Consider the following 27748-nt stretch of genomic DNA (forward strand, 5'->3'; position numbering starts at 1 on the left):
TGGGGTCTCTGTCTGGTTTGGGAATCAAGGTTAATGCTGGCTTCATAGAATGAGTCTGGAAGATTTCCTTCCGCTTCTATTTTTTTGGAACAGCTAGAGAAGGATAGGTATTAACTCTGCTTTAAATGTCTGGTAGAATTCCCCTGGGAAGCCATTTGGCCCAGGACTCTTTTTTGTTGGGAGATTTTTGATAACTGATTCAATTTCTTCACTAGTTATGAGTCTGTTCAAATATTCTATTTCTTCCCATTTGAGTTTTGTTAGCATGTGGGTGTCTAGGAATTTGTCCATTTCTTCCAGGTTGTCCAGTTTGTTGGCATATAATTTTTCACAGTATTCTCTGATAATTGTTTGTATTTCTGAGGGATTGGTTGTGATGAGTCCATTTTCATTTGTGATTTTACCTATTTGGGTCCTCTCTGTTTTCTTTTTAAGGAGTCTGGCTAAGGATTTGTCAATTTTATTTATTTTTTCAAAAAACCAGCTCTTAGTTTCATTCATCTGCTCTACTGTTTTTTTGGATTCTATATTGTTTATTAAATACAAAGAACAAACTGAGGGTTGATGGAGGTGTGGGGGAGAGGGGAAAATGGATGATGGGCATTGAGGAGGGCACTTGTTGGAATGAGCACCGGGTGTTGTATGGAAGCGATGAACCACGGGAATCTACCCCCGAAACCAAGAGCACACTGTACTCACTGTATGTTAGTGATTTGACACTAAATTATATTTTAAAAATTATTAATTAAATTTGTATGCAGTAAGCACTCTGTGAGAAACTGGTAATTACACTGAAGTGAAGTAAAATACATTATTGTATATAACAAAAGAACAAACCAAAGCATTAGAATAAAGAGTTACAGAAGTTCTGAGAATAGAAAGATCAAGGTGTGGGAGTGTTAGTAAGAAAACTTCATGGCAGGAGCCAGTCTTAAAATACAGAGCTAAATAGAAAGAGATGACAGTTGGCACAAAAACAGACACATAGACCAATGGAATAGAATGGAAACCCCAGAACTAGACCCACAAACGTATGGCCAACTCATCTTTGACAAAGCAGGAAAGAACATCCAATGGAAAAAAAGGCAGTCTCTTTAACAAATGGTGCTGGGAGAACTGGACAGCAACATGCAGAAGGTTGAAACTAGACCACTTTCTCACACCATTCACAAAAATAAACTCAAAATGGATAAAGGACCTGAATGTGAGACAGGAAACCATCAAAACCCTAGAGGAGAAAGCAGGAAAAGACCTCTCTGACCTCAGCCGTAGCAATCTCTTACTCGACACATCCCCAAAGGCAAGGGAATTAAAAGCAAAAATGAACTACTGGGACCTTATGAAGATAAAAAGCTTCTGCACAGCAAAGGAAACAACCAACAAAACTAAAAGGCAACCAACGGAACGGGAAAAGATATTTGCAAATGACATATCGGACAAAGGGCTAGTATCCAAAATCTGTACAGAGCTCACCAAACTCCACACCCGAAAAACAAATAACCCAGTGAAGACATGGGCAGAAAACATGAATAGACACTTCTCTAAAGAAGACATCTGGATGGCCAACAGGCACATGAAAAGATGCTCAACGTCGCTCCTTATCAGGGAAATACAAATCAAAACCACACTCAGATATCACCTCATGCCAGTCAGAGTGGCCAAAATGAACAAATCAGGAGACTATAGATGCTGGAGAGGATGTGGAGAAACGGGAACCCTCTTGCACTGTTGGTGGGAATGCAAACTGGTGCAGCCACTCTGGAAAACAGTGTGGAGGTTCCTCAAAAAATTAAAAATAGACCTACCCTATGACCCAGCAATAGCACTGCTAGGAATTCACCCAAGGGATACAGGAGTACTGATGCATAGGGGCACTTGTACCCCAATGTTTATAGCAGCACTCTCAACAATAGCCAAATTATGGAAAGAGCCTAAATGTCCATCAACTAATGAATGGATAAAGAAATTGTGGTTTATATACACAATGGAGTACTACAGGGCAATGAGAAAGAACAAAATATGGCCCTTTGTAGCAACATGGATAGAACTGGAGAGTGTGATGCTAAGTGAAATAAGCCATACAGAGAAAGACAGATACCATATGTTTTCACTCTTATGTGGATCCTGAGAAACTTAACAGAAACCCATGGGGGAGGGGAAGGAAAAAAAAAAAGAGGTTAGAGGGGGAGAGAGCCAAAGCATAAGAGACTCTTAAAAACTGAGAACAAACTGAGGGTTGATGGGGGGTGGGAGGGAGGGGAGGGTGGGTGATGGGTATTGAGGAGGGCACCTTTTAGGATGAGCACTGGGTGTTGTATGGAAACCAATTTGACAATAAATTTCATATATTAAAAAAAAAAAGAAAGAGATGACAGTATTTCAAACTGGGGTACAGTATCAACAAAGGAGCAAAGGCAAGAATAAGTGTGATGACCATAGGGAATAATAAAAAGACTAGCTAACTGGAGAAGGTGTTAAGCAATAGGAGAAAAGGGAAAGAATGATTTACATATTTTTGTTACCTTATGCTCAAATTTGTCTTCAAATCTTCTGATTTCAACCGTCAACTCTATTAACCAATGGTTTTCAAAAAAACCTTTTTAGTTACAGAATCCTTTGTTCAAATAAAATCTAACTTATTTAACCCCCCCCCCCCCAAAATAAAAGAGATAAGGAGCTGGATCTCTGTTCTCATTTTTATTCCTCACACTTATGTTATCTTACTCTTAGGGAAGCCACTACCAAGGATCTACAGGATCCATTCATGGAGGACAGGTTTAAAACTATCATAGGGGTGGCCTGGGTGGCTCAGCAGGTTAAGTGTCTGACTCTCAGTTTCAGCTCAAGTCATGATCTCACAGCTTGTGAGTGTGAGCCCCACATCGGTCTCTATGCTGACAATGCAGAACCTGCTTGGGAGTCTCTCTCTCTCCCTCTCTCTCTGCTCCTCTGATGTGCTCACGCACTCTCTCTCTCTCTAAATAAATACATAAACCTAAAAATAAGTAATTAAGTAAGTAAATAAATAAGTAAATAAATAATCTATTATAGGAGTGCTTGGGTGGCTCAGTGGGTTAAGCATCCAACTCTTGATTTCGGCTCAGATCATGATCTCGTGGTGCACGGGATGGAGCCCTGCATTGGGCTCTGTGGTGACAGTGTGGAGTCTGCTTGGGGTTCTGTCTCTTCCTCTCTGTCTGCCTCTATCCTACTCACCTGCTCTTTCTCTCTCCCTCTCAAAATAAATAAACTAAAAAAAAATAATAAAACTTAAAAAAATAAAACTGTTATATATTTTGGGTCTCAACTAGATTTCTATCATTCCAATTCTCATCTAGTATCAGGCCCTACAGATTCCTTTACTCATGGTTTCACAGCAAGGTCTGGAGATACACCAGCCCCATAAGGCTAAATGTTGGAACTACTTGTGACTACAACTGTCGTGACACAAAGATGTCATCAAATGCACTTTACAGAACACAAACGTAATGAAAATAAGCCCCTGGGTCCAACGTATCAATATTTCAAATGATTTGAAAATAAGCACATTTTGCCTCTATCGGTGTAATTCCAGAGCTTTTACCAAAATCCAGGTTATTCTTAGGCTAAAGAACAAAATACTTTTTAAATATAGCATCAAAAATCTTATTTGTAGGGTGTGTTTATATGTTCTGTAAAAAGAAAGACCTCATTTTTAGAAGTGGTTTCTGAAAGTTTTGTCAGAAGTAAAGTAGCAACAATCACTGGGAACTCAATTTAAAGTTTAACTGCTACCTAACCAGGAGCTGTAACTGAAATCGACTTTTTGGATGGAAGACAATACTGTTTTTAAGAGTAACATTCTGATAGGAAAAAATGAGATACTCCGCCTTCTGACTAATAAAATATCAATTTAAAAAGCCAGCTGTTACAATGTTTTAGGTAGTCCAAAGTTTATGAACTCTATTTTTCTGACAAATTAGCATTTCATATATGTATGTATATGAATAAATAAATAAAAGAAGATTTGCAGTCATGTAGTAGACAGACATTGTATAAAACTGTAATACTGGAAATTGTAAGAAAATCCAGAGAAAAGAGGAGAATAGGGCATTTAATGATGCACCTAAAACAAAGGTAACACATGGACTGAATTTTTAAAAAAGTAAACTATATAAGCTTTAACTAGACAAGTGGAATGATTTCTTAATTAATTAATACATCTCATCAATTTCCTGTTAAGACCCTGTTGAATGGACCTCTAAGCATTCATAATTTTTCCTGCCTGTCAATGTTTTAATATTTCTTAAGTTGCTTAAGAATGCCATTGTTTTCTGTGCTTCTGTGAGAGTTATTAATACCTAATATTGGTTCTAAATAGTTTGCAATGGGGAGATATAGAGAGCCTAAATAATAAAATTCTATAATTAAAGTTCAAATAAATTGCTCCTAAAGAGTAACTTAACAGACAAGAGCTTGAAAGGAATTTAGTAAATCACTGTTAGCAATTTGTCTGGAACAGTGCTCCTAATGAATTCAGTTCAGAATACAAACCAAGAAATTTGGCTGTATAAACACAAAAGGATCCAAAAGTTAGCATACATAGAAGACAACAAGAAAATTAAATCTGCTAAAAGCAACTAAGATACAGTTAATAGTCTCAATCTTATTAAGTATAAGGAAAACAAAGGAACAGATATAAAGCTAGTCTTTCAAAGAAATTTTGTATTAATATTCTACAGAAAGTAGTTTGAAAGGTATTTCCTCTACTCAAGAGTGCAACCTACTTGCCAATGTAAAAAAGAAGCAAAAAGATCTTTACAACCTCACATGGAGTGATTTCCAAGATAATTAAGCAGCAAAAGCCAAGAGCACACTGTATACACTGTATGTTAGACTTGACAACGTATTTAAAAAAATTCATGCTGTGAAAATAAATAAATAAATAAAAATAAGAGATAAAAAAGGAAGATGCAAAAGAAAAATACACACATCCTTACATACATTATACTACCTTTTATATAACAACAAAGGAGAGATAACAAAACACACATGCTTATTTTCACAAAGCAAAACACAGAAACAAAAAATACAAACTGAACTATATTTATTCCAAATAGATAACTAACTGCAATAAAGAAAATAAAAAGAATTCAGGTAACACTTGCACACGAATACACCTTTTGTGGGATCTACTCTAAGGATAAACAGAATGCAAAAAATTCTTGCATTTGATTTCATAGGTTTATTGTTGCAAGTATGAATTGTGTACCAATTCCTAAGCTATTTTGTGTGCATTGCAGAACTGAGCAAATGAATGTTGTTGGGAACCACAGTTCCTACCATGGGTGAGAGGAGATACAAATATTGAATGGGGAAAGGAGAGGAAGAAGTCTGTGGTGTTGGATTCTACGTTGTGGCAACAGAATGAACTCTGTCCACTGAAGAGTCCAGACTCAATGACACGTGACAGTAGCAAGCAATCTAGATCTTGGTTTCTGAATATCATTCCTCACAAAAAAGAGCAAGGGCTGCTTAAAAAACATGACTCATTCTTGGGCTGGTCAAGGAAAATATAACAGAAAAATAGAACTTCTTCTGCCAAAAAAGATTTAAAGTTAGAAAGTGCTCAAGGTCTGATGGGGACATGTTAAAAAGAGGAGTCATGTTAAGCGTACCTTTTCGTGTATCTGTTGGCCATCCCTGTGTTTTCTTTGGAAAAATGTCCATTCAGGTCTGAAAAGATATATGCACCCCTATGTTTACTGCAGCATTATTTATAATAGTGTGGTGTGGTGACAGATGGTAGCTCACTTGTGATGAGCATGGCAAAGGTATAGAGAAGCTAAATCATTATGCTGTACACTTGAAACTTATGTAATATTGTATGTCAACTATACAGAAAACAAAATTTAAAGGGAGGGAAGCCAAGAAACAGATTCTTAACTACAGAAAACTGATGGTTATCAGAGGGCAGGTGGGTGGGAGATGGGTTGAATGGGTGATAGGGATTAAGGAACACACTTGTGATGAGCACTGGGTGTTGTATGTAAGTGTTGAATCACTGAATTCTGCACCTAAAACAAATATTATGCTGTATGTTAACTAACTGGAATTTAAATAAAAACTTGAAAAAAAAATATCGATAAAGGAGTCAGCTTGAATGAACAACCAAGAGCCAAACTGGGGACGACTTGAGCATCCAAATGAAATATAACAGGAATGGATAATTAACAATGAATACAAAAAGAACCTATGAGTACTAATAAAAAATATATATAATAACTAATTTAGGCAAGAATCATCAACGAATCCTAAAACCACTGGGTGCTGGGGGACAGGATATTCACATGGTATCAATGTACCAACCCAGAAATTATTTGCTCCCTAGAAGGTGGAAAAGGATCCTTTAAAACGGAGCAATCTAGTGGACACCACCCCATTTAAATCAAACAAAGTCAGCAGCACCAATAATGACACAAACTGAAATCATGTGGCCCCTAATGTAACACACTGAGGACCCAGCATCCACGGAGCAGTCCTGCAAAAAAATACTGCCCTGGAAAACGTGAGCATTTTTGTTATCTATGTTTTGTATAATATGTAACTTGCATTTCCAATTCTTGAGCTATAGTCAACCTATGTTTGCCAACCCATGTTTGTATTTTAAGACACCTGAGATATTCTTAGTATATTTAACCAGAAATCTATTGAAAGTATGATCTATATTAAATTCTTCAAATTATGATATATAGAAAAAAGGTAAATAATAAAGACAGAAAAACTATACCTAAAGCTAGAGAAAAATCTAAACGGTGTTTAATTTTTATTTGGCTACATTAATTCAACGCGCATTCATAGGATACCTTTCCTTCTATATGATCTATATTCTCTGACAGGTGCTAAGAAAAGAATATGGCAAAGTACCTGTCACTTTTACTCTTTTCATGAAAAATTTTTAGTCATAATAAATATAATGAAATAGAGTTTTTACCTAAATTCTGGTTTAAAAGGGTTATATAATGGAGGATCTAAATTAGAATCATCATGTAACTGCATCAGTCAATATAATAAGGCCACAGTAATATACAAGAAATATTATATTCACTGATTAATTACAGAGACAGAAAAGACAGTGATTAAAAACAAGGGATCTAGAATCCTACTTCCGGGAGGAATTCTGAGCCCAAAGTAAAATGGGGATGATAAAACTATCTCACTTACAGAGGTGCTGTGAAGATTAAATGTGTTAATGCACATGAAAAGATCTTACCATACTGACTGGCAACCACAAAGTCTTGTATGAGAAGATTCGTGGCAGCACTGTCCGTAATAGCTAGAAACTAGAGGGGTGCCTCGGTGGCTCAGTCAGTTGAGCACCCAACTCTTGATTTTGGCTCAGGTCACAATCGCAGTGATTCTTGGAATCAAGCCCCGTGCTGGGCTCTGTGCTGACAGCGCAGAGCCTGCTGGCCTCTCTCGCTCCCCTCTCTCTCTGACTCCCCTCCCCCGCAAAATACATAAATAAACTTGTAAAAAATAGTCAGAAACTAGAAATATAATAATGTTAATCCATGGATGGATGGACAAAGAATATGTATGGTGTATCTACACAATGAAATACAATTCACTAATAAAAAGGAACAAGTTCTTGATAAATCTACATCAACAGATGGATCTCAAAAGCATTATGCTACATAAAAGAAGCCAGACACAAGACACTACATAGGGAGAATAGGGACTTCCTGTAAGTGGCCATAAGAGGTCTACTGGGGAAAGAAACTGTCCCAGAAATGATTTACAATGATAGTTGTCCCACTCAGTAAAGTTACTAAAAATCACCGAATTAATGATATACTTAAAAAGAGCAAATATTATATGTAAAATAATCTCACTAAAGCTGTTTAAAAAATACATACTCAATGTATGTATATGTTCAATGTTAGTAATTATTATTCAAATAAATCAAGTAATTTTCTTTCCACTATGTAATTTATATTATCAAATAAGATTATTTCCCAAGGACAAATAGAACATAAAATAAAATTTGCTAAATATTTGAGAATTAAAGTATAATGATAATTTTCTAAAGATTTAGATGTTCTAAAGGCATACAGAAAATGTTCTACCTAAAACTGAAACAAAGAATATAAAATAGTCCCTTAAAAACTAGTTTCTGTTTTAACATAACATGACTTTAGTGATTTATTATTATATTCAATTTCATATACACAGAATCTACTACTTATTACTAATAAGTACATCTCCAAAATGCTACTTACAAATGCTATTATATTTTTTTAATTTTAATTTTTGTAACAGCTTTGAGGTACAACTGATACACAAGAAAACTGCACATTTATTGGATACAATCTGGCGAATCTGGACATATGTATATATCACGAAACCATCACCAACATCAAGGTAATAAACATATCCACCACCTCCAAGTTTCCTTTTGCCCCCACCCCTCCCTTTTTTTGTAGTAAGACCACAATAGGAGATCTTTAAAAAAACTTTTATTGTTTTAATTTATTTAAGTTTAATTAAAAAAAAAACTTTTATTAAGATGCTATTCTAAACCAAAGTTCAGGAAGATGAGAAATTGTGTTTCATGTGGTAAAAATCTCTTCTTGCTTATTAATGTAACTTCACTATTGCTTCAGAGATGTGAAATGGCCAGAGGAAGCTTTTTTCAAAGGCTTCACCTCAGAGGGAAAAGTATTCCTCCAAAAATGCTTATAGCATTATTCTGTTTTTATTTTATCTGAGTGCCAAAAAACAAACACACACACACATACATACACACACAGAGTATGTCCTCCCTTAAAGTATACTAAACTTATAAATTTTAAAATATGTTAATTTGAAATATAAGATTCTGAAGTAAATGAACTTCAAATTAACTGCATTGAAAGCATCTCATATATTTTTTATAGAAATCTAATTAATTTGGAAAAAGCATTTGTATTTAGCACTATTTTGAATAAACAGCTCTCCATCTGACAAGGTTTTATAATACATTAGGAAAATATTTTGTGGACTAATTTTTACTGATGAAATTAACTCCCATAATTTTTACTGTATTAGAAGCTTTCAGCTGAATGTGTGTACTGAATGTTCTTATTATTTTAAAGTCTAGGGGTGCCTGGGTGGCTCAGTCGGTTAAGCATCCAACTTCAGCTCAGGTCATGATGTCGCGGCTTGTGGGTTTGAGCCCCGCTTTGGGCTCTGTGCTGACAGCTCAGAGCCTGGAGCCTGCCTCAGATTCTGTGTCTGTCTCTCTCTCTCTGCTCCTCCTCTGCTCTCCTCTCTCTCTCAAAAATAAATAAACATTAAATTTTTTTAAATAAAATAAAATCTAAATACGTAGAAAAAATTAAAAATATGCAGTAAGAAGATGTACTATTAGTAAAGAGAATCACTTTCTGGAAATTCCAAGTAAGGGGAAAACTTTTAAGATACTTTTATCCTTCCTTAGAATGAACATATCTGGACAGCAAGATATCTTTAATATCAACACAATGAGATCTAGAAAGAGTAAATCTACTACATTTGTTAGAAGAAGCACCCTGGTAAGTTTTAACACTGAAACAGAAGATTCCCATGGACTTGATTCACTAAAGGACTATTTCAAGCAACACAATGACTAGAGGCTAGCAATGACTTAAATGGGGGAAAAAAAAATGCAGGTGCAATTTATAAAGGGCCTAAAAAGATTATCTAAATTCATTACAGAGCTTCATATAGTAAAAAACAAACAGCGCTACAAATATTTCTATATTAGTTAGCAATAGGAACTAACCAGAGCTACCATAAGCCAGAGAAAATAAATGTATAAGAAAAATACAAGGATAGGGGTGCCTGGGAGGCTCAGTCAGTCAAAACTCTTGGTTTCGGCTCAGGACATGATCTCATGGCTTCGTGGGTTTGAGCCACACTTCGGGCTGTGGGCTGGCCGGGCAGAGCCTGCTTGGGATTCTCTCTCTGCCTCTCTCAGTGCCCCTCCCCTACTCGTGCTGTCCCTCTCTCTCAAAATAAATAAACTTAAAAAAAAAAAAAAAAGAAAGAAAAACAACAGGGATATATGTAATATGATTTTAGAAATAATTGAAAAACTAAGCCTTATAAAAGGCATTAACCAGGATCCCTCCAGGGACCCAAAAGTAGAAGTTTATGCACCTCCTCTTTAAAACATTGAATCAACCAACCCACAGCAACAAGGGTAAGGTCTGGAAACAGAGACAAAACTGCTGGGCGTCCAGGCCTAGAAATTAGAAATAGTTTCCGGAGAAGGGAGAAGTGCTTTAAACTAAGAAGCTGAAATAAAAAAGAGTTTAAGATTAAAACAAAAACAAAAACAAAAACAAAACATACTACATGTCCACATTCCTAAAATTTACCTTGTCAATATTATCCTAATAAAAAATCTGGAACAGTCTGCCAGGCAGATTTGATTGCAATATAATTAAAATAATAAACAAGTATTACTAATATAGAGTCCCTGGTTTTAAATGCCACCTATACACAATAATAATTCCCAATTTCATATTTCTAGCCTGGACCTTTCCCCTAAGTAATCAGACTCACCCAGTGAACTATCAACGTGTTATTTTAAGTAGATATCTGAAAGTTGTCTGAATGTGTCCATAAAATCCTTATTCCTGCCCTATTCCTTTTTTTTTTTTTTTTAAATGTTTGGGGCGCCTGGGTGGCGCAGTCGGTTAAGCGTCCGACTTCAGCCAGGTCACGATCTCGCGGCCCGTGAGTTCGAGCCCCGCGTCAGGCTCTGGGCTGATGGCTCAGAGCCTGGAGCCTGTTTCCGATTCTGTGTCTCCCTCTCTCTCTGCCCCTCCCCCGTTCATGCTCTGTCTCTCTCTGTCCCAAAAATAAATAAATGTTGAAAAAAAAATTAATAAAAATAAAAAAATGTTTATTTATTTTTGAGAGACAGAGAGAGGGAGAGAGAGAGAGTAAGGGAGTATGAGTGGGGGAGGGGCAGAGAGGGAGGCAGAGAGAGGATCCCAAGCAGGCTCCACACTGTCAGCGCAGAGCCCGATGCGGGGCTTGAACTCACAAACCATGAGATCATGACCTGAGCCCAAATCAAGAGTTGGACACTTAACTGACTGAAACACCCAGGCACCCCTGTCCTACTTTTTCTCATACTGTCCTCGGTGATCAACCAAAGCTCTAGGAATCTATCCTAGATTTCTCACTTTCTATTACCCCCATATTGAACCCAAAATTTGTTGATGCTCCTTCCAAAATGTGTCTCAAAACTCCCTACTTCTATCCCCAACACTACTCCTGTAATCGAGAAAACTATGATGTGCCACCTGGATTACAGTACCAGCATCCTCCTGTTAACACAACTTCCGCTTTTGAAAAAAAACAGTCAAACATCACTCTTTGTATGGTTAGGTTCCCATTTCACCGTGCTTTTGGTTTTTAGGGAGTAGGTTTCCAAATTTAATTTCCTTACAATTATGTAAAATAAGGTCTGTCAGAGAAGTTGCTTCCATCCTTCCCTCACAGATAACGATTTTTAAAAGTTCTGGTTTTCCCTTCCATTGTTTTTAAATATAAGCAAATACAAACATATTTCCCCTTTCTTAGATAAAAAATAATATAGTATGCAAAATTTTCTGCACCTTGCTTTTTTTTTTTTTTTACTTAATATATGCTGGACATCTCTCAACAGAAGAGTAAATATTAAGTATTCATCTATTGTGTACACCCCCCTCCCATACGCACATACACACACTCTTCCCCTAGGAATTAATTTTCTGGCAAATTACAGGGCTTCACCTATTTCACTAATTATCAAACCATAAGCAGTGACCAGCTCAGGGCTGACACTCAGCCACAGAGCTTCAGTATAGTCTTAGTTTCCTCATTGAGAAACTTCTCTGAGGCTGGCTGGTGCCTAAGCAAGGAGCCGCCACAGGTCCTACCCCCTGCACATGGTAAGGACTGACCGAAGGCCTCCTATCTGGCTGGCTCCTTGTGGAGCGCTGGGTAAAGGCCGGCCTAGCATCTACCAGGGCTCCAGGCGCTATCCTCACATATGCCCACAGATGCCACAGAAGGAGACAGCCTTGGCACTGGCAGCCCAACAGACAAGTGCTCAATGTCCATTGGGTCTACTCAGGTTGTAGCTACACGTTGCCTGTTCACATGCTCCCATGTTGCTCCTTATAGTGACCGGAGCCTCTGTACAACTGGCTCTGAAAGATCGAAGGACCACAGAGGAGCGGGTGGTAATGGAAGTCACCACAGGCACTGTCCTGTACACTGGAGTGTTACAGGCACTCCAGTAACAGTATGGAGATCAAGGAAGCCTCGTGACTTAAGACTGGGAAGATGCCCTGGATAGAGACCCCCTTTTTAATACTCTGCCGGGTTTCACCAACTCACTGAATGTCCAGCTAACACCAGCATAATCAATTTTATTGACTTTACCAATAAAAATGAGAGTTAACCTTACCTATTGTTTGTTCAGTGAACGGCACTGTTATATAAATAAATGGTAGCTATTCCGATATTATATTTATTATCATGTCCATTTACCAGATAAGAAAATAGCACAGAGAGTCAGGATTCAAACCTAAAGTTGAGGGTTCACCACTTTTTTTCCTCTTTCCTCTATCCTGAAGGATTATGTCTAACCTTATTAAATATGAAATTCCAATCAATTATCTGTTTGCATTTGATGTTACTAGAGATAGTGGATATATAAAAACACCTGTCAGTATGCCAGGTTAGGAAACATTTTCATGTAATTGTTCAGTTGAGCAGAGGCTGATAAAGGATTCTGTACCATAAACAGTATCATGACTACTTGAGAAAGACTCTAGTTATTGTCACTACAAGTCAACTAGTGACTGCAAATTGAAGGGAAAAATAACTGGACGTGTTTGAAATAGCTCCCAATGTCAAATCATGGTTCGGAAAAGCCCATCATTTAGCTGGCAGTAGCAGCAAACAAAAGATCACAGCAACAACTTCTAAAAATAATGAAATGATTTTGAAATCACTACAATAACTTGATAGTTTTTCCTACAACTTATACCCTTTGGTAACTAGTTTTATAATAGATCAATTTTAATTTAGCTAGATAACAAATAAATATATTCAAATTATTTACTCTTGATTCATATATTAGTTTATATTTTCATACCAGTTAAGTACTTTAATATCACCTGAGTCCATATAATGCCCTCACAAATGTACAGCACCCTGAGTTATTTACAGCATAATACAAAACACAAACATGCACAAATCACATCCAGACCTTTTATTAAAAACATAAGCATAGAATGAAAAGAGCTCCTTTGACCAGTGAGAGTCAAGTCAGAATTTTGAAGCAGAAACAGAAAATGCCAGAGAATGCGGTAGAAAAGAAGTCGTTTTAAGAAATTACTAAGAACAATCTTATCCATAGGAAAAATGAGAAACAGACTAAATTATCAGCAACGAAAAATTGCTAAATATATACAGTACACCATGAAATAATATGTTGTGCAATTTGTCTATGTGATGTTGTAGAAGCATACACGTTGGCAAAAAAGCTATATTTTTTAGTGGAACAAAAACAGATTACAACACTATGTAAGAAAACCATTTTGATTTAAAAACATATATGCAAATACAAATGTCTATGAAAGAATACAAAAATAGAAGCAATTGTATTCCCATGATGAGAATATGAGTAATTATTCTTTTTGTCATCTGTAATTTCTGGCTTTCCTATAATGAAGATGTATTACACACATTAAAAACAGCAATAAAGAATTTATTTAGGTGTAAAACTTACATAAAAAGACAGATTTTCTCACAAGACATTATCCAAGGTATTGCAGTGGCGAGCTTCAGGGCGTTAGCTCTGAGGGCAGATGACTTGGACCTGAACCCTGGCTCTCTCATACACCTGCTATGTAACCCTTCACAAGCTACTTACCCCTACGGTACTTCAGTGTCCTGTTTGGAAAATATGGACACCAACAAAACCTGTGTCTTAGGGTAACTGTGAAGATTAAAAGAATTAATTTATGTTAAAGTGCCTACAGTAGCGTCTACTATATAATCATTCATTACATTACAGCTAATGTTATTTATGGAACTGTAATTAACCTGTTACCAATGTAGTAAGTATATAGATTTTCAAACTTCAAAAATATTTTAATCCATCATCTTGAAAACGCTATTATGAAATTTTTTAAAAGATTATAAAAGTTTATAAATATTTTCCTCTAGATTGCTGATACTTAATTAAATTTATACTTACAGGCATTTCCCAAGTTACCACTGACCAAAATCCCTTAATATGTTTTTCCCTTAACTACTAAAACAAGGCACAATGAATAAAAGATTGTGTAAACTGTAAAAGGCAAAAGACTTCATAACTATCTAGACCTTAAATAACTAAGATTAGTTTTAGTTGATGGTATTGTTGAATACCTCAAAGATTTAAATATAACCAAAATTTCTAAGAAAACATTAATCTTTATGAGTACACATCAAGCAAAAGCAAAGAGATATATGCCAAGGCATCAAAAAACCTCTCAGCTACCAAAGGTAATTTTTGACTCATTCATCAGAGATTTTAAAGTAATTTTTTTCTCATAGGCAGGAAATCTCAAAATGAGAGCCCCACACCAAGACTGCTTAGATGAAAGATTTTTCAGAATTTTAAAATTAAAGTACAGGGGTGCCTGGGTGGCTCAGTCAGATAAGCGTCTGACTTCGGTTCAGGTCATGATCTCCTGGTTCTTAAGTTTGCGCCCAGTGTTGGGCTCTGTGCTGACAGCTCGGAGCCTGGAGCCTGCTTCAGATTCTGTGTCTCCCACTCTGTCTGTCCCTCCCCCGCTCACGCTCTGTCTCTCTCTCTTAAAAATAAAATAAACATTAAATAAGTAATAAAATTAAAATAGAACCTCTATTTCATTTTTTCATAAGCTGTTAATTAAGTTGTTACTTACCTCTTTGACACAGCTCAGTAATTATTCAAGAAGAATGAAGCAGGAAGACTACCTACATGCCATGATGCAGAACTTGTGTCACTGTGTCTCTAATTTAACCTTCACCGTCTCCCCCCATTGGCCAATGAAAGTTTACCTCCATTCAGGCCTCTTTTCCTTTTGCTTCTCAAAACTCAAACTGTGATTCACCTCTGTCCAAACATGGGGCAGACAGGATACGTTCTTCTGATACTATCAGGTAAACAACTTAGTTCATGCTTTCATGGTCATAACTGTCTCCTTTTTTTCCCTTTCTTAACTCTTATTCTACCTTGTGTTATGGCAGAAACTGGAAAGGAAAAGTATTTGAGTGATACCACCCCAAACTGAGGTTCAGTTTCAAGGCAAACTCCTTTAAAAAAAAAAGTGTTAAAATTTCAGGAGTGTTTTGAAAACATTTAGAGAATATGTAAAAATAAACTTAGTACAAACAATTAAGTCTATATCATATACCATGTGCAGAGTGGGAAACATGGAAGAAAAAAGTTGAAAAAAAGTACAGAGAAATTTATCAATTTCTAATGATCATCTTCACAATAAAGCTTTTAATAAGAAACCAACAGCATCAATACATTCTTCAGTTCCGGTATTCATTTGTAAGTATTTATATTCTCTTTCTCAGTGATAATTTTTTTCACTGAGCAGTACAGAATCAGTATCACTTATAAAAAAATGTGAAAGAAGGATATATGGGGAATTAGCATCATAAATAAGCAATTATGGGGAGCCTGGGTGGCTTAGTCGGTTGAGTGTCCGACTTCAGCTCAGGTCATGATCTCCCAGCTTGTGAGTTTGAGCCCCATATCGGGATCTCTGCTGTCAGCACAGAGCCTGTTTCAGATCCTCTGTCCATCTTTCTCACTGCCCCTTGCCTGCTCATTCTCTCTTTCTCTCAAAAAATAAGTAAATAAACTTAAAAATAAGGCATTTCCCAAGTTAAATAATTATGATTTCATGTTTTAACACTCTGATTACATTTTCCTTTCCAATTTTTTAAGACAACAGTTTTAATTTAGAAACTTCTAACAGTAAAGAATCTGCCTACTGGTCCACAAACTACAGATTAATTTAAAACAATCATCTAAGATATAAACTCACCCCCAAAAATTAGTTAATGGATTTAATCAGATTATGTTAGGCAAGAGGGGATAGTAGGAAAGGGGCAGAAGACTCAGTCCCTAGTCTTAAGAAGTTGAGAAACTAATGAAGATTTTAATTTTATTCAGCCTATTCTGTTAATTGATATTTCTTGACTTCTTTTCATTTACTGTCTACTTTACTCCTTCTTCCCAAGAGGAACATTATATCTTCAATGAGTTCATGATAAAACCATTTATGTAAGTTCAAAAACACACAAAGTATTCTGTGAGCAGCTTGTGTGTTTGTAAAGCATTAAAACAAAGAGTGGAAGGATATATACCAAACTTACAATAACGCTTCCCTCTGGGAAGGGGGAAGGGGACAAGATAAGGAAACATTTAACTATCTAACAGGTTAAACTTTTGAAGGAACATGTATTCATTTATTACTATATACACTGTTTTAAGTTGCAGCCATAAAAAATTCTGGGAAAAAAATACTAAAGTATGAATGGTGGTTGATTCTGAGTTGAACATGAGTGAATGCCATTAACTTCTGTGTATTTACTGTTGATGTTCCTACAAGTCCATCACAAGGTAAGGTGTAGCTTTTTATTGGTTGACTAGTTTACACCTATTAGAGCCCATATTTACAACACTGAACTATACTTGAGTATCATACTGATGGTGGTATCCTTAATTACTGCTGAGACTGATACAAAGACTTAAAATATTAGATGGGGCTTCTTAAATCTCCTATAATATACTTTAAAGCAAACGTCTACAGTTAAGATTTTTTTTTAATGTTTATTTATTTTGAGAGAAAGAGATAGAGCACTAGCATGGGAGGGGCAGAGAGAGAGGGGGACAGAGATTCCCAAGCAGGCTCTGCACAGGGCTCGAAGGGGGCTTGAACCCACAGACTGTGAGATCATGACCTGAGCTGAAATCAAGAGTTGGATGTACCCCAATGTTTATAGCAGCACTTTCAACAATAGCCAAATTATGGGAAGAGCCTAAATGTCCATCAACTGATGAATGGATAAAGAAGATGTGGTTTATATATACAATGGAATACTACTTGGCAATGAGAAAGAATGAAATATGGCCTTTTGTAGCAACGTGGATGGAACTGGAGAGTGTTATGCTAAGTGAAATAAGTCATACAGAGAAAGACAGATACCATATATTTTCACTCTCATGTGGATCCTGAGAAACTTAACAGAAGACTAGGGGGAGGGGAAGGAAAAAAAGAGAGGGAGGGAGGCAAACCATAAGAGACTCTTAAAAACTGAGAATAAACTGAGGGTTGATGGGAGGTGAGAGGGAGGGGAAAGTGGGTGATGGGCACTGAGGATGGCGCCTGTTGGGATGAGCACTGGGTGTTGTATGGAAACCAATTTGACAACAAATTTCATATTAAAAAAAAAAAAAAGAGTTGGACGCTCAACTGACTGAGCCACCCAGGCGCTCCTACAGTTAAGATTTCTGCCAAGACATGAAAGCTTTTACTCTTATCTCAAGGTGACAGGGTGCTAGTTCTAGGTTCCTGTATCCTACCATGGAATACTTCCCATGGGAACCAACTCCTAAAATCTTTCCTCTTACCTAAGTGAATTCTAACAAGAGTCCACCATGGAAAAGTTCTGTAGTATCTGAACCCCTGCTGGCCTTCTTGGAGTAAGGCTAAAGGTAAAGCGACAAGTCACTTATTTCCCCCCCCCCCCCACCCAATCTTTCTGTACTGGGTTTTGAGGATAAGAAGTTTGCACATAAACTCTAGGCCCTTACTGCTCTGTACAGCTTGCAGAAGGTCTGCCCAAGTATTTTGTTAAATACAACAGGCATAATAAGTGCTTCATTTCTGAGTCCAAGACCAAAACCCTGGATCCTTCCCAGTTGTATGGTTCTTTTCCTAGAAGCAACGTCTTCACAAAATTCTCTGAGAACAATGAGGCATCATTTTTTTGGAGGAAAAATAGTTTCTTTATCCTGGTACTAGGTAGGAGAGTACCTGATATGGTATGTTATACTGGTCAAGCACCTGAGCACAGGAATCAAATGAAGGTGTATTTGCACCCCAACTGTTAAAGTAGCTGTAAACCGTAAACTTGGGCATCCTAATGGACCTCTCTGAGCTACTGTTTTTCTAAAACTGGGATACTAGTTAAATAATCAGATAAGTAAATAAAATGAGGGGCACCTGGGTGGCTCAGTCAGTTAAGCATCTGACTTCAGCCCAGGTCATGATTTCATAGTTCATGAGTTCGAGTCCCACATCGGGTGCATCAGGCTCTCTGCTGTCAGCGTGGAGAGCTCTGTCTCTCTTTCTCTTTCTGCCCCTCCCCCCAAAATAAACATTAAAAAATTAAAAAAAAAATTTTTTTTAATGTTTTTATTTATTTTTGAGACAGAAAGAGACAGAGCATGAGCAGGGGAGGGGCAGAGAGAGAGGAAGACACAGAATTGGAAGCAGGCTCCAGGCTCTGAGCTGTCAGCACAGAGCCCGACGCAGAGCTCGAACTCAGACTGTGAGATCATGACCTGAGCCGAAGTTGGACGCTCAACCGACTGAGCCACCCAGGCGCCCCTAAAAAAATTATTTAATATTAATAAAATGAAAACATTCTGTGAGGATAAAATGAAATGTTTCACACAAAGACTTTAGCAGTGTCTGAAGGACAGTAAAAATAAATGTAACAATAGCCACATTTAATCAACATCCCTCTGGCTTGTGGGCTCCTTCGTCCTGAGGCCTATGCACTGTACTGTCCTCCCGAATTCCATCCCGTTCTAAAGCAGTGATGGTTGTCCTTAGGCGGTAGACCTGATAGGCATGTTAGGCACAGTTTTTAGAAGTAGCTTCAAGTTTCTATTATACCTCCTTAAGGAGAATATCTCACATGCCGGAGGACAAATAGAATTGCATCTCCCTCATTAGGGATAGTTTCCTATGAGATCTGCTTCATTGGTAAGCTTGAACGTACAGTGAATACAGATACTCCAGTCAGTTTAAACCGCCCACTGCTGCCCTCAGGTAATAAGATTATTATCAGTCCATTTGTGACTCTATGTCATGCTCCCTAACTGTACTTGAGACTGACTTCCTATAGACTTTGCTAACAGAAGCCTGTAGATAAAAGAGTCAAGTCTACATAAATGCAAGACTGTTATTAGCATTATTCCTCTACCTAGCAGACATACCTCAACCCCTAGCAAGGGACACAGCCTGTATTCAATTTATAGTGCATCTCTTATCTATTTACTTGGTTACTGAACAGTCCTTTTTTAAAAATCTATTTTTTTTTTCAATGTTTTTTATTTTATTTTTGGGACAGAGAGAGACAGAGCATGAACGGGGGAGGGGCAGAGAGAGAGGGAGACACAGAATCGGAAACAGGCTCCAGGCTCCGAGCCATCAGCCCAGAGCCTGACGCGGGGCTCGAACTCACAGACGGCGAGATCGTGACCTGGCTGAAGTCGGACGCCTAACCGACTGCGCCACCCAGGCGCCCCTAAAAATCTATTTTTAATTGAAGTATAGTTGATGCATAATTTTATATTGTTTCAAGTGTACAATATAGTGATTTAGCAATTATATTCACTACGAAATGCTTACCACCACAAGTGTGGTTACCATGTGTCACCACACAAAGTTATTACAATATTTATTGACTATATTCCCTATGCTGTACTTTTCATCCCTGTGACTTATTTATAACTGGAAATCTGTGCTTCTTAATCCCCTTCATCTATTTCATCCATCCCCCTACCCACCTCCCCTCTGATAACCACTAGTTTGTTCTTTATATGTATGAGTCTATTTCTCTTTTTTGTTATTGTCATTTTTTGTCTGAATAATTCTTTTTAAAAGCATTGACCTGTCAGGGCGCCTGGGTAGCTCAGCTGGTTGATGGTCTGACTTCAGCTCAGGTCATGATCTCACAGTTCGTGGGTCTGAACCCCACGTCAGGCTCTGTGCTGACAGCTCAGAGCCTGGAGCTTGCTTCAAATTGTGTGTGTGTGTCTCTCTCTGTCCATTCCCCGCTTGTGCACTCTCTCTCTCTCTCTCAAAAATAAATAAACATATAAAAAAATTTTAATTAAAAAAATAAAAGCATCAACCTATTCTCTGGTTACAGATGCTTACAGCTTCAGTTTTGCCATTAGCGAATTTTATGATCTTAGTAAAATCACATGTCTCTGGGTTTCAGTTTTGTAATCAATCAAGGATATCTTTAATGACTACCATTTAATTTCTATCATTCTTGCTAGCTACTACCAGACAAGTATCTCAGACAAAGAAAAAGAAAAAGAAAAAGAAAAAGAAATGTGAAGGATCAATATAGATTCACCATGGAAAACACAGAAACTTCAACAATTTATTTTAACATGGGAAATCCTGAGAAACGTAACAGAAGACCATGGGGGAGAGGAAGGAAAAAAAAAAGAGAGGGAGAGAGCCAAACCATAAGAGACTCTTAAGAAACTGAGAATAAACTGAGGGTTGATGGGGAGTGGGAGGGAGGGGAGGGTGGGTGATGGGCATTGAGGAGGGCACCTGTTGGGAGGAGCACTGGATGTTGTATAGAAACCAATTTGACAATAAATTTCATATTAAAAAAAAAAAGATTGGAAATGTATAAACACAGGTGCTCAGGGCCCTGTGTATGGTTGTACAGTCTGTGCACTGCAAAAAGTTACCTAATGGACGGGGGTGCTGAAATATAGCCTGTATTGGGTTTGCCAAATCTTGTAATTGGAGGAAGGGATGCCTTTTTCTTCTTCAGTAGGTGCTATCTGATCATGATGTAGTCCCTACTCACAGATGATACCTTTTTCTAACTCCCCCACATAGCAGGCTGTACCTTTATCTAAACTGTACAAAGACATCTCATCGTAGGTCACAGGCAGCCTGCAAAAGTAGCCCTATAAAAGAATTCTATGCTACTGCAAACGTAAAAAGATCTCCAAAACACAAGGATGCAGAGGAAGTCTTTCAGATCAATTTCTCTTCAAATTGGCCATGTTTAAAGCTACACACACACAATTCTTCAGAGGAAAAATGAGCATAAATAAAAACTTGAAATCAAACAAAAAGTTCATCAAAGATCTAAGCAATCCATGTAATATATATAACTTTCACTGTTTTAAGACATTAAACATTTTTGTGACAAAGGCATCTGGAAATACAGACAGAATTTTTTTGTTCTTGCCTTCTTCACAAAGATATGGTAAAATTAACAGAATAATATTTATAAAGCAGCTAAAATGGACTTAAAGTATAAATAATTTATTATTCTTCAGTATTAAATTATTTTAAAAGTAACATTTAAATAAGATGAACAAATTCAATATGTTTTAATGCCCCTAATTTTGAGATAACATCAAAATTAATAGCATGAAACTTGTGAAGCAGCTGTAAGAAAAAGAATGACAGATGTATGTATATATATGGGCTATACACCCTAAGAAATAAGTGGTGTTAGAAATTATTTTACATAGCATTTTCAATTAACTCACCCAAAATAACAACATATGATTTTAGTCACAGAGCTATGCCATGATATAGAAATATAGGCTGGTAATCTCTATGGTGAACTAAGAATGAAAAACTATAAATAATAGACATTCTAATAATTTTACATTAAATTATCTTCATATAAAATCATCTTTAATAGGCTTCTCCTATCTAATATATAAATGGAAAGTACTAATTAGCATGAATGGGATTTCAGAGGTTGGTCTATCTTACCAACTCTTAAATAAGATATCCCCAACCTATTATTTAACTCCAAAACCTTTTAAGGATAAAACAGGATTATCAGAAAATGCCTTAAATTTTAAGAACACAGTAAAAATAAAATTAAATTATAAACAAAGGAAACTGGATATTATTTTTTCCTGGAAAAATGTCTTACAGATATCATTCCCTATTGTAGCTGAAAAAAATGGAAGATTAATATGGCCACCTAGAGGAGAAAACATAACAAATACACCATCACATTCTTACTTTTTATAGAATATCAGTTTATGTTTTAAAGGACTCAACTGAAGAGGTTAATCATGTATGAAAGAGACTGTAGTTGGATACTGCAGTAGCAGGGATGACCTAACAGAAGCTAAAACAACATTCATTTTGCAGTGGACGTGATAAGTATAGTTTTTGTAACTTACCATGTGGCCTTAGGTTAAAAATTACTAAAATCTCTTCTCGCTTTTGTAAAGTGGGGATAATCTATCTACCACAACTATTTGCAGTGAAGATTAATAGTATGGTGTATACAGAAACTAACAGTGTCAGGTACACAGTTGGCGCTCAATATGGTAGTCCTTAACTATCTGCTCAGAAAATCCTGTACTGTTTTCTCCTAGTCCCACCCAGGCCCTCCTTGACCCTCTCTGATCTTACACATACTTCCAGTACTGGCTGTTCCAAAGCTTCTCTATGAGAAGTAGTCAGTGTTGAGAAATGGACTAATGGTTTCTTACCAGCACTAATGAGGTAATAGTATGTTATGTAAAAAATGTACATTTAAGAATATGTTTCCTCCTACCCTGGAATTCCTTTTAGTTACCTCAACCTACACATCAGTTAATTTTGATCCATATAAACTTCCAGAATAATATGCAGAATGAAAGATCAGAGCACTAAAGGAAAGCATCCATCCCTCAAATCCCACCAAGAGTACTATACTCAGCAGTCCTCTTCGGTGAGCAGCCATGAAGTGAGCAGTACTTCTGCTGAGTCGGCTACGCAGAGGAACCACCACCTGGTGGAGACTCAAAGGTGTATCTGAACCAAATCCCTCTCCTTCCCAAATATATGCCAGAGGAGGGTTTCCATTGTTGGGCTGGAGGGAGAAGGGGAACACTGGTTATAATCCCCTTCAACTACCTCTCTTCCTCAATTCCACAAGTTGAAAAGGAGAGAGTAGGTGTAAGAAAGTGCAGGCAGCAAACGTATACTTTCTGACCAGTTATTCTCTCCTTAACAAGATTCAATCTAACTTAACTATTCTAAGCAACTAAAACTTTAATTGAATGTTACTGATCACTTGCTATTGGACAAAGGAGGTTGTATGAATTCTTACCCTCCCCAGTCTATGTACAGCATTCAAAACTCTCCAGACAACATTCTCCTGATTCTCCATTTTATTGCCTTTACTTTCCCTTCTCTATTTAAGTGACATCCTTAATTCTCCTGCTAATGAAAGAAAATGATTCCCTGATCTTTTCTCTCCATATATTCTCCCTCAACAATTAAATCCATTCCCATGGTTTCTATTTTCTTAGTATGTATCATCTGAAAACATCTCTCTCTCCCTAACCTCATTCCTGATTTCAAGCTCCATGGTCATTTCCAATGACTTAAATACCCTTGTTTCATTATATATCTTACATGTAACATATATAATTACACATATATTATATATATAATTAATCATACATATAAAACAACTTTTATGTCCCACCTCTAACTATTAAGGACTTCATCATTCTCCTAGTCACAATGCTGGCAACCAGTGTCATATTTGTTCCAAATATATTCAGCTCCTAAATCTGATCAATTCTACCTCTATGTCTCTCCTATCCTCTTGTATTTCTATGACCGCTACTGTAATTCAGATTTTTACCATTTTCCACATAGACTACTCCAAAGACCTCCATAATTGGTGTCTTTTTCTAGTCTTCCTGTTGCTAATCTAAGACACATTCCATTTCATGGGTTCTTTGATGAAAAACTTTCAGTGAGTTCTCACTGGCTAACAAATTAAATACTGACTTTAGGCTGGGAAGCACTCCAGGCTATAGATTTCACCTTTCTTTCCATTTTGTCTCCTACTTCTATCTATCTATCTATCTATCTATCTATCTATCTATCTAACCATTTATCCATCCATCCATCCGTCCATCCATCCATCCATCCATCAATCCATGTTGGAGCCAAGTGGACTTTACTCCATACTTTAGGGTTTATGAAGTTCCCCCTATCTAAAATACCTCATCTTTTCACCAACTTTACACCCATTCTTCAAAGTTAAACCCAAATGCCATTTATCTAAAGAACTCTCACACCTTCCCAACAGATATTTTACTCCCTTCCTTAAAACTTTCTGGAATTTTATATGCACTTCTGCATCTTTGTGTGTGGGCATGTTCAGAATTTACTATCACTTAAAATTCCTTTTTTTTTTTTTTTTTTTTTTAATTTTTTTTTTTTTTCAACGTTTATTTATTTTTGGGACAGAGAGACAGAGCATGAACGGGGGATGGGCAGAGAGAGAGGGAGACACAGAATCGGAAACAGGCTCCAGGCTCTGAGCCATCAGCCCAGAGCCCGACGCGGGGCTCGAACTCCCGGACCGCGAGATCGTGACCTGGCTGAAGTCGGACGCTTAACCGACTGCGCCACCCAGGCGCCCCTCACTTAAAATTCCTTTTACCTAAGGTCTTGAGCTCTGAAATCTCCCATACCAGTAAAATTTACCTTTCTTCCCCTACTCCACTGATTCTACCTTGGGCTCAAAGCAATTTTTGACTTTTTAATAAGTAATAATCTATAATACAAAGCTATTCCCCTAATCTATTGCTTTCTTACATTATCACTTGGTCATCTCTCCATCCTAAATCGCCACGACAGCATTTTAACAATAAGGATACCCATCTCCACTGGGATATTCCAGGCACTTCAGATTCAGCATGATGGAAACTAAATTACCTCCTTTCACACAAACTTACTTCTCTAATACTTTCTAAACTAATTTTAAAAATCTTGATTCTTCACTCACTGCACACATTCAATCATTCAAGATTTATTGAGATCATCCTTAAATCTATGAACTTTGTCCCCAAACTCATTGCCAATAAAGATCTCATCACTATTTATTTATTGTTTGTTTGTTTATTTTTGAGAGAGAGAGACACACACACAGTGTGAGCAGGGAGGGGCAGAGAGAGAGGGAGACACAGAATCCAAAGCAGGTTCAGGCTCTGAGCTGTCAGCACAGAGCCTGACGGGGGGCTCGAACTCATGGACCATAAGATCATGACCTAAGCCAAAGTCAGACACTTAACCCACTGAGCCACTCAGGTGCCCCTCATCACTATTTACTTAACTAGTCCTTTCTACCTCAGTAGTCCGACCTCCAATTTGTTTTGTTACAATAATTAAATAATCTTTCTTAAATACATTGATCTAAAAGTGCCACACTGTCCAGCTTAAAAATCTCCCTGGACTCTAGATTTCCTATAAAACAATAAACTCCCAAGCATGGCATTCAATCGTATTATCTGCCCATTCTCCAAACACAGATCCTAAGTTAAAGACACTAAAATACACTGTCTTCTGCTTTCATGCAATCACAATTCCATGGTTTTGGAAACAGTTCTTACACAAGTCTAGTTCATCTATTCTGCGAAGTTACATTAGATTTCCCCATATCCCCATCTCCCATCTACAGCACCTTCTTCATTAAAGTAATAGACCTCTTATCACACTATATTACACATATGGCCAATGATCTTCCTCCTCTAGTCTGTGGGCTCTTTGAAACAAGCATATTTTATTCATCTTTATGTCCATGGTATCTAGTATGGCACACAAAAAGTTTTCAACAGATGTTTATGAAATAAATAAATCTAAATTTGGAATGTCTAAAATCAATCCACCCTGGGTATTTTATCAACTAATTTAGAGTAGAAATGGTAGAAAAGTGAGATGGGTCCTAAATATATGGATAAAATGAAATGTGAAGGTGACTCCAGGACATTTGTGTCAGTTCTAGAGGTTAGGGCAAGAACAGAAGAGCCACTGAGGTTATGCCCTCTCTTGTCACTGCTTTTCCCCCAGACTATAGAGCCATTTGAGGATAACAGGACTATAGGACAGAAGCAATCAAGACACAGAGAACTGTAGGGAGTGAGGGGGTAGAAGCAGTGAGGAGGAAAAAACAAAAATCCTAAACTGAAGCTGCAGAAAGGTAAGTGTTCAGGGTCATAGACGACAGATGCAGGGCTCCTTTATGACTGCTCACCCTCATCCCCACTACTGTTTTCACTACCCTCAGCTACAATGACCATTTATTGGTCACTTACCCACAGAGGCCAGAACTGTGCCAAAAAGTACCACACATACCATTTAATGTTCATGACAACCCTATCAGAAAGGTATAATCCACAGTTTAGAGACAATGGAACAAACCGAAAAACAATTAACTATACTGCCCCAAGTTTGTAGCTAGTATGTTAAGTCATAGAATGTGAACAAGGATCAGGTTCAAATCCCATTCTCTTTCGGTTCTACTATGCATGTGATGGGGTATAAGGGTGTACATATGTTAGGGACTGGCTTTACTGCTTTGCATTACTCAGTTATCTTTGTAAGCACGTGTTGTTGTTGTTGTTTTTTAAGATAATTTATTTTGAGAAAGAGAGGGCAGGGCAGAGTGAGAGAGAGAGACAGAGAGAGAGAGAGAGAGAGAGAGAGAGAGAGAGAGAGAGAGAATCCAAAGCAGGATCGGTACTGTCACCACAGAGCCCAATGTGGGCTCAATCTCACACACCATGAGATCATGACCAGGGCCGAAATCAAGAACTGGATGCTTAACTGACTGAGCCACCCAGGCGCCCCATGTAATCACATGTTTTATTTTCTCTAGTACTAGGAAAGGTATTTTTGAGGGTAGAATCTAATATTTTAATTTCTTTCCTAGCATCTCATAATGAGTTTTCTGTATAGTAATCACTCACTATTTGATTGATTTCTTACTATAAATTGTATACTAGTAGAAATAAAAAGAAGGCACATCAATCATCAGTTAGCATTAAGCCAATTTTACTTTTCTTAAAGATGCTTTAGGTCCTTTGACAACTCTATGCGCTGGGGTAAGACTTTAAGGAATCAGAATACTAGGCTCTTAAACACAAAGCACGGCTATAAAATTAAAGATAGTTTGTGTCTGATATAATAATAAAAATGCTGTCTAAGCTATATTGTTCTTTTCCTCATATCTGGGTATAAAGATAAAATTACTAAGAGTAGTCATACATTGTATGAAGCATATGAGCAACCTACCTAAAATGTGAAAATAAACATGCTTCAATTAATGGCAAGACCTCTTTTATTTCCCTTATAGAAAGATGTAAAAACGTGTTAGAGTGGACATGTATGTCCTACATAGGTTGAATTTTAAGTCAATGCCAGTACATGAGGCAAAAATCAATTAGAGATAAAATAATCCTCGAAAATCCCTTACGTTGCCCTTAAGCAAAGTATAGCACAGTACCAGCTCTCAATAAATCCATCTCAGACACTTTTCCCCCTGCACAGAACAGATCACCACTTCTGCTGTGTGCCACGAGCATCTGGCTCCTGTTTAGGTGCCATACTCAATGAAAGAGCGTGCATTTACACTCCAGGATCATGTCCAGCACTAGGAGATCCTTAGACTCTGTCAGTTCCTCCAACAGGTATCTGGGGACTGATTCCACGTGACACAAAGCAGATTCGCATCTTCTACCTCACGCTTGCATTGGGAAAAGAGAGACAGAATTACTACGGTCTTTAAATTACTTGGCGTTTTGCTTTTAGGTGTTGTGGGTTTTGGCTTCGGTCCAGAGATCTGGATCTCAATAGATTACGTTCACGGAAACGTGACTCTGTGA

At 37.3% G+C, this 27748-nt stretch overlaps 1 protein-coding gene across 4 annotated transcripts in view; it reads right to left on the minus strand.

The window, feature by feature from the left end:
* SYT14 (synaptotagmin 14) overlaps positions 1-27748 on the minus strand; it is a 222438-nt gene that overhangs the window by 117444 nt on the left and 77246 nt on the right. The gene's annotated exons all lie outside the window — the stretch shown is intronic.

This window comes from Prionailurus bengalensis, chromosome E4 (assembly GCF_016509475.1).
Source record: "Prionailurus bengalensis isolate Pbe53 chromosome E4, Fcat_Pben_1.1_paternal_pri, whole genome shotgun sequence".
In the NCBI taxonomy this organism is placed as follows: Eukaryota; Metazoa; Chordata; class Mammalia; order Carnivora; family Felidae; genus Prionailurus; species Prionailurus bengalensis.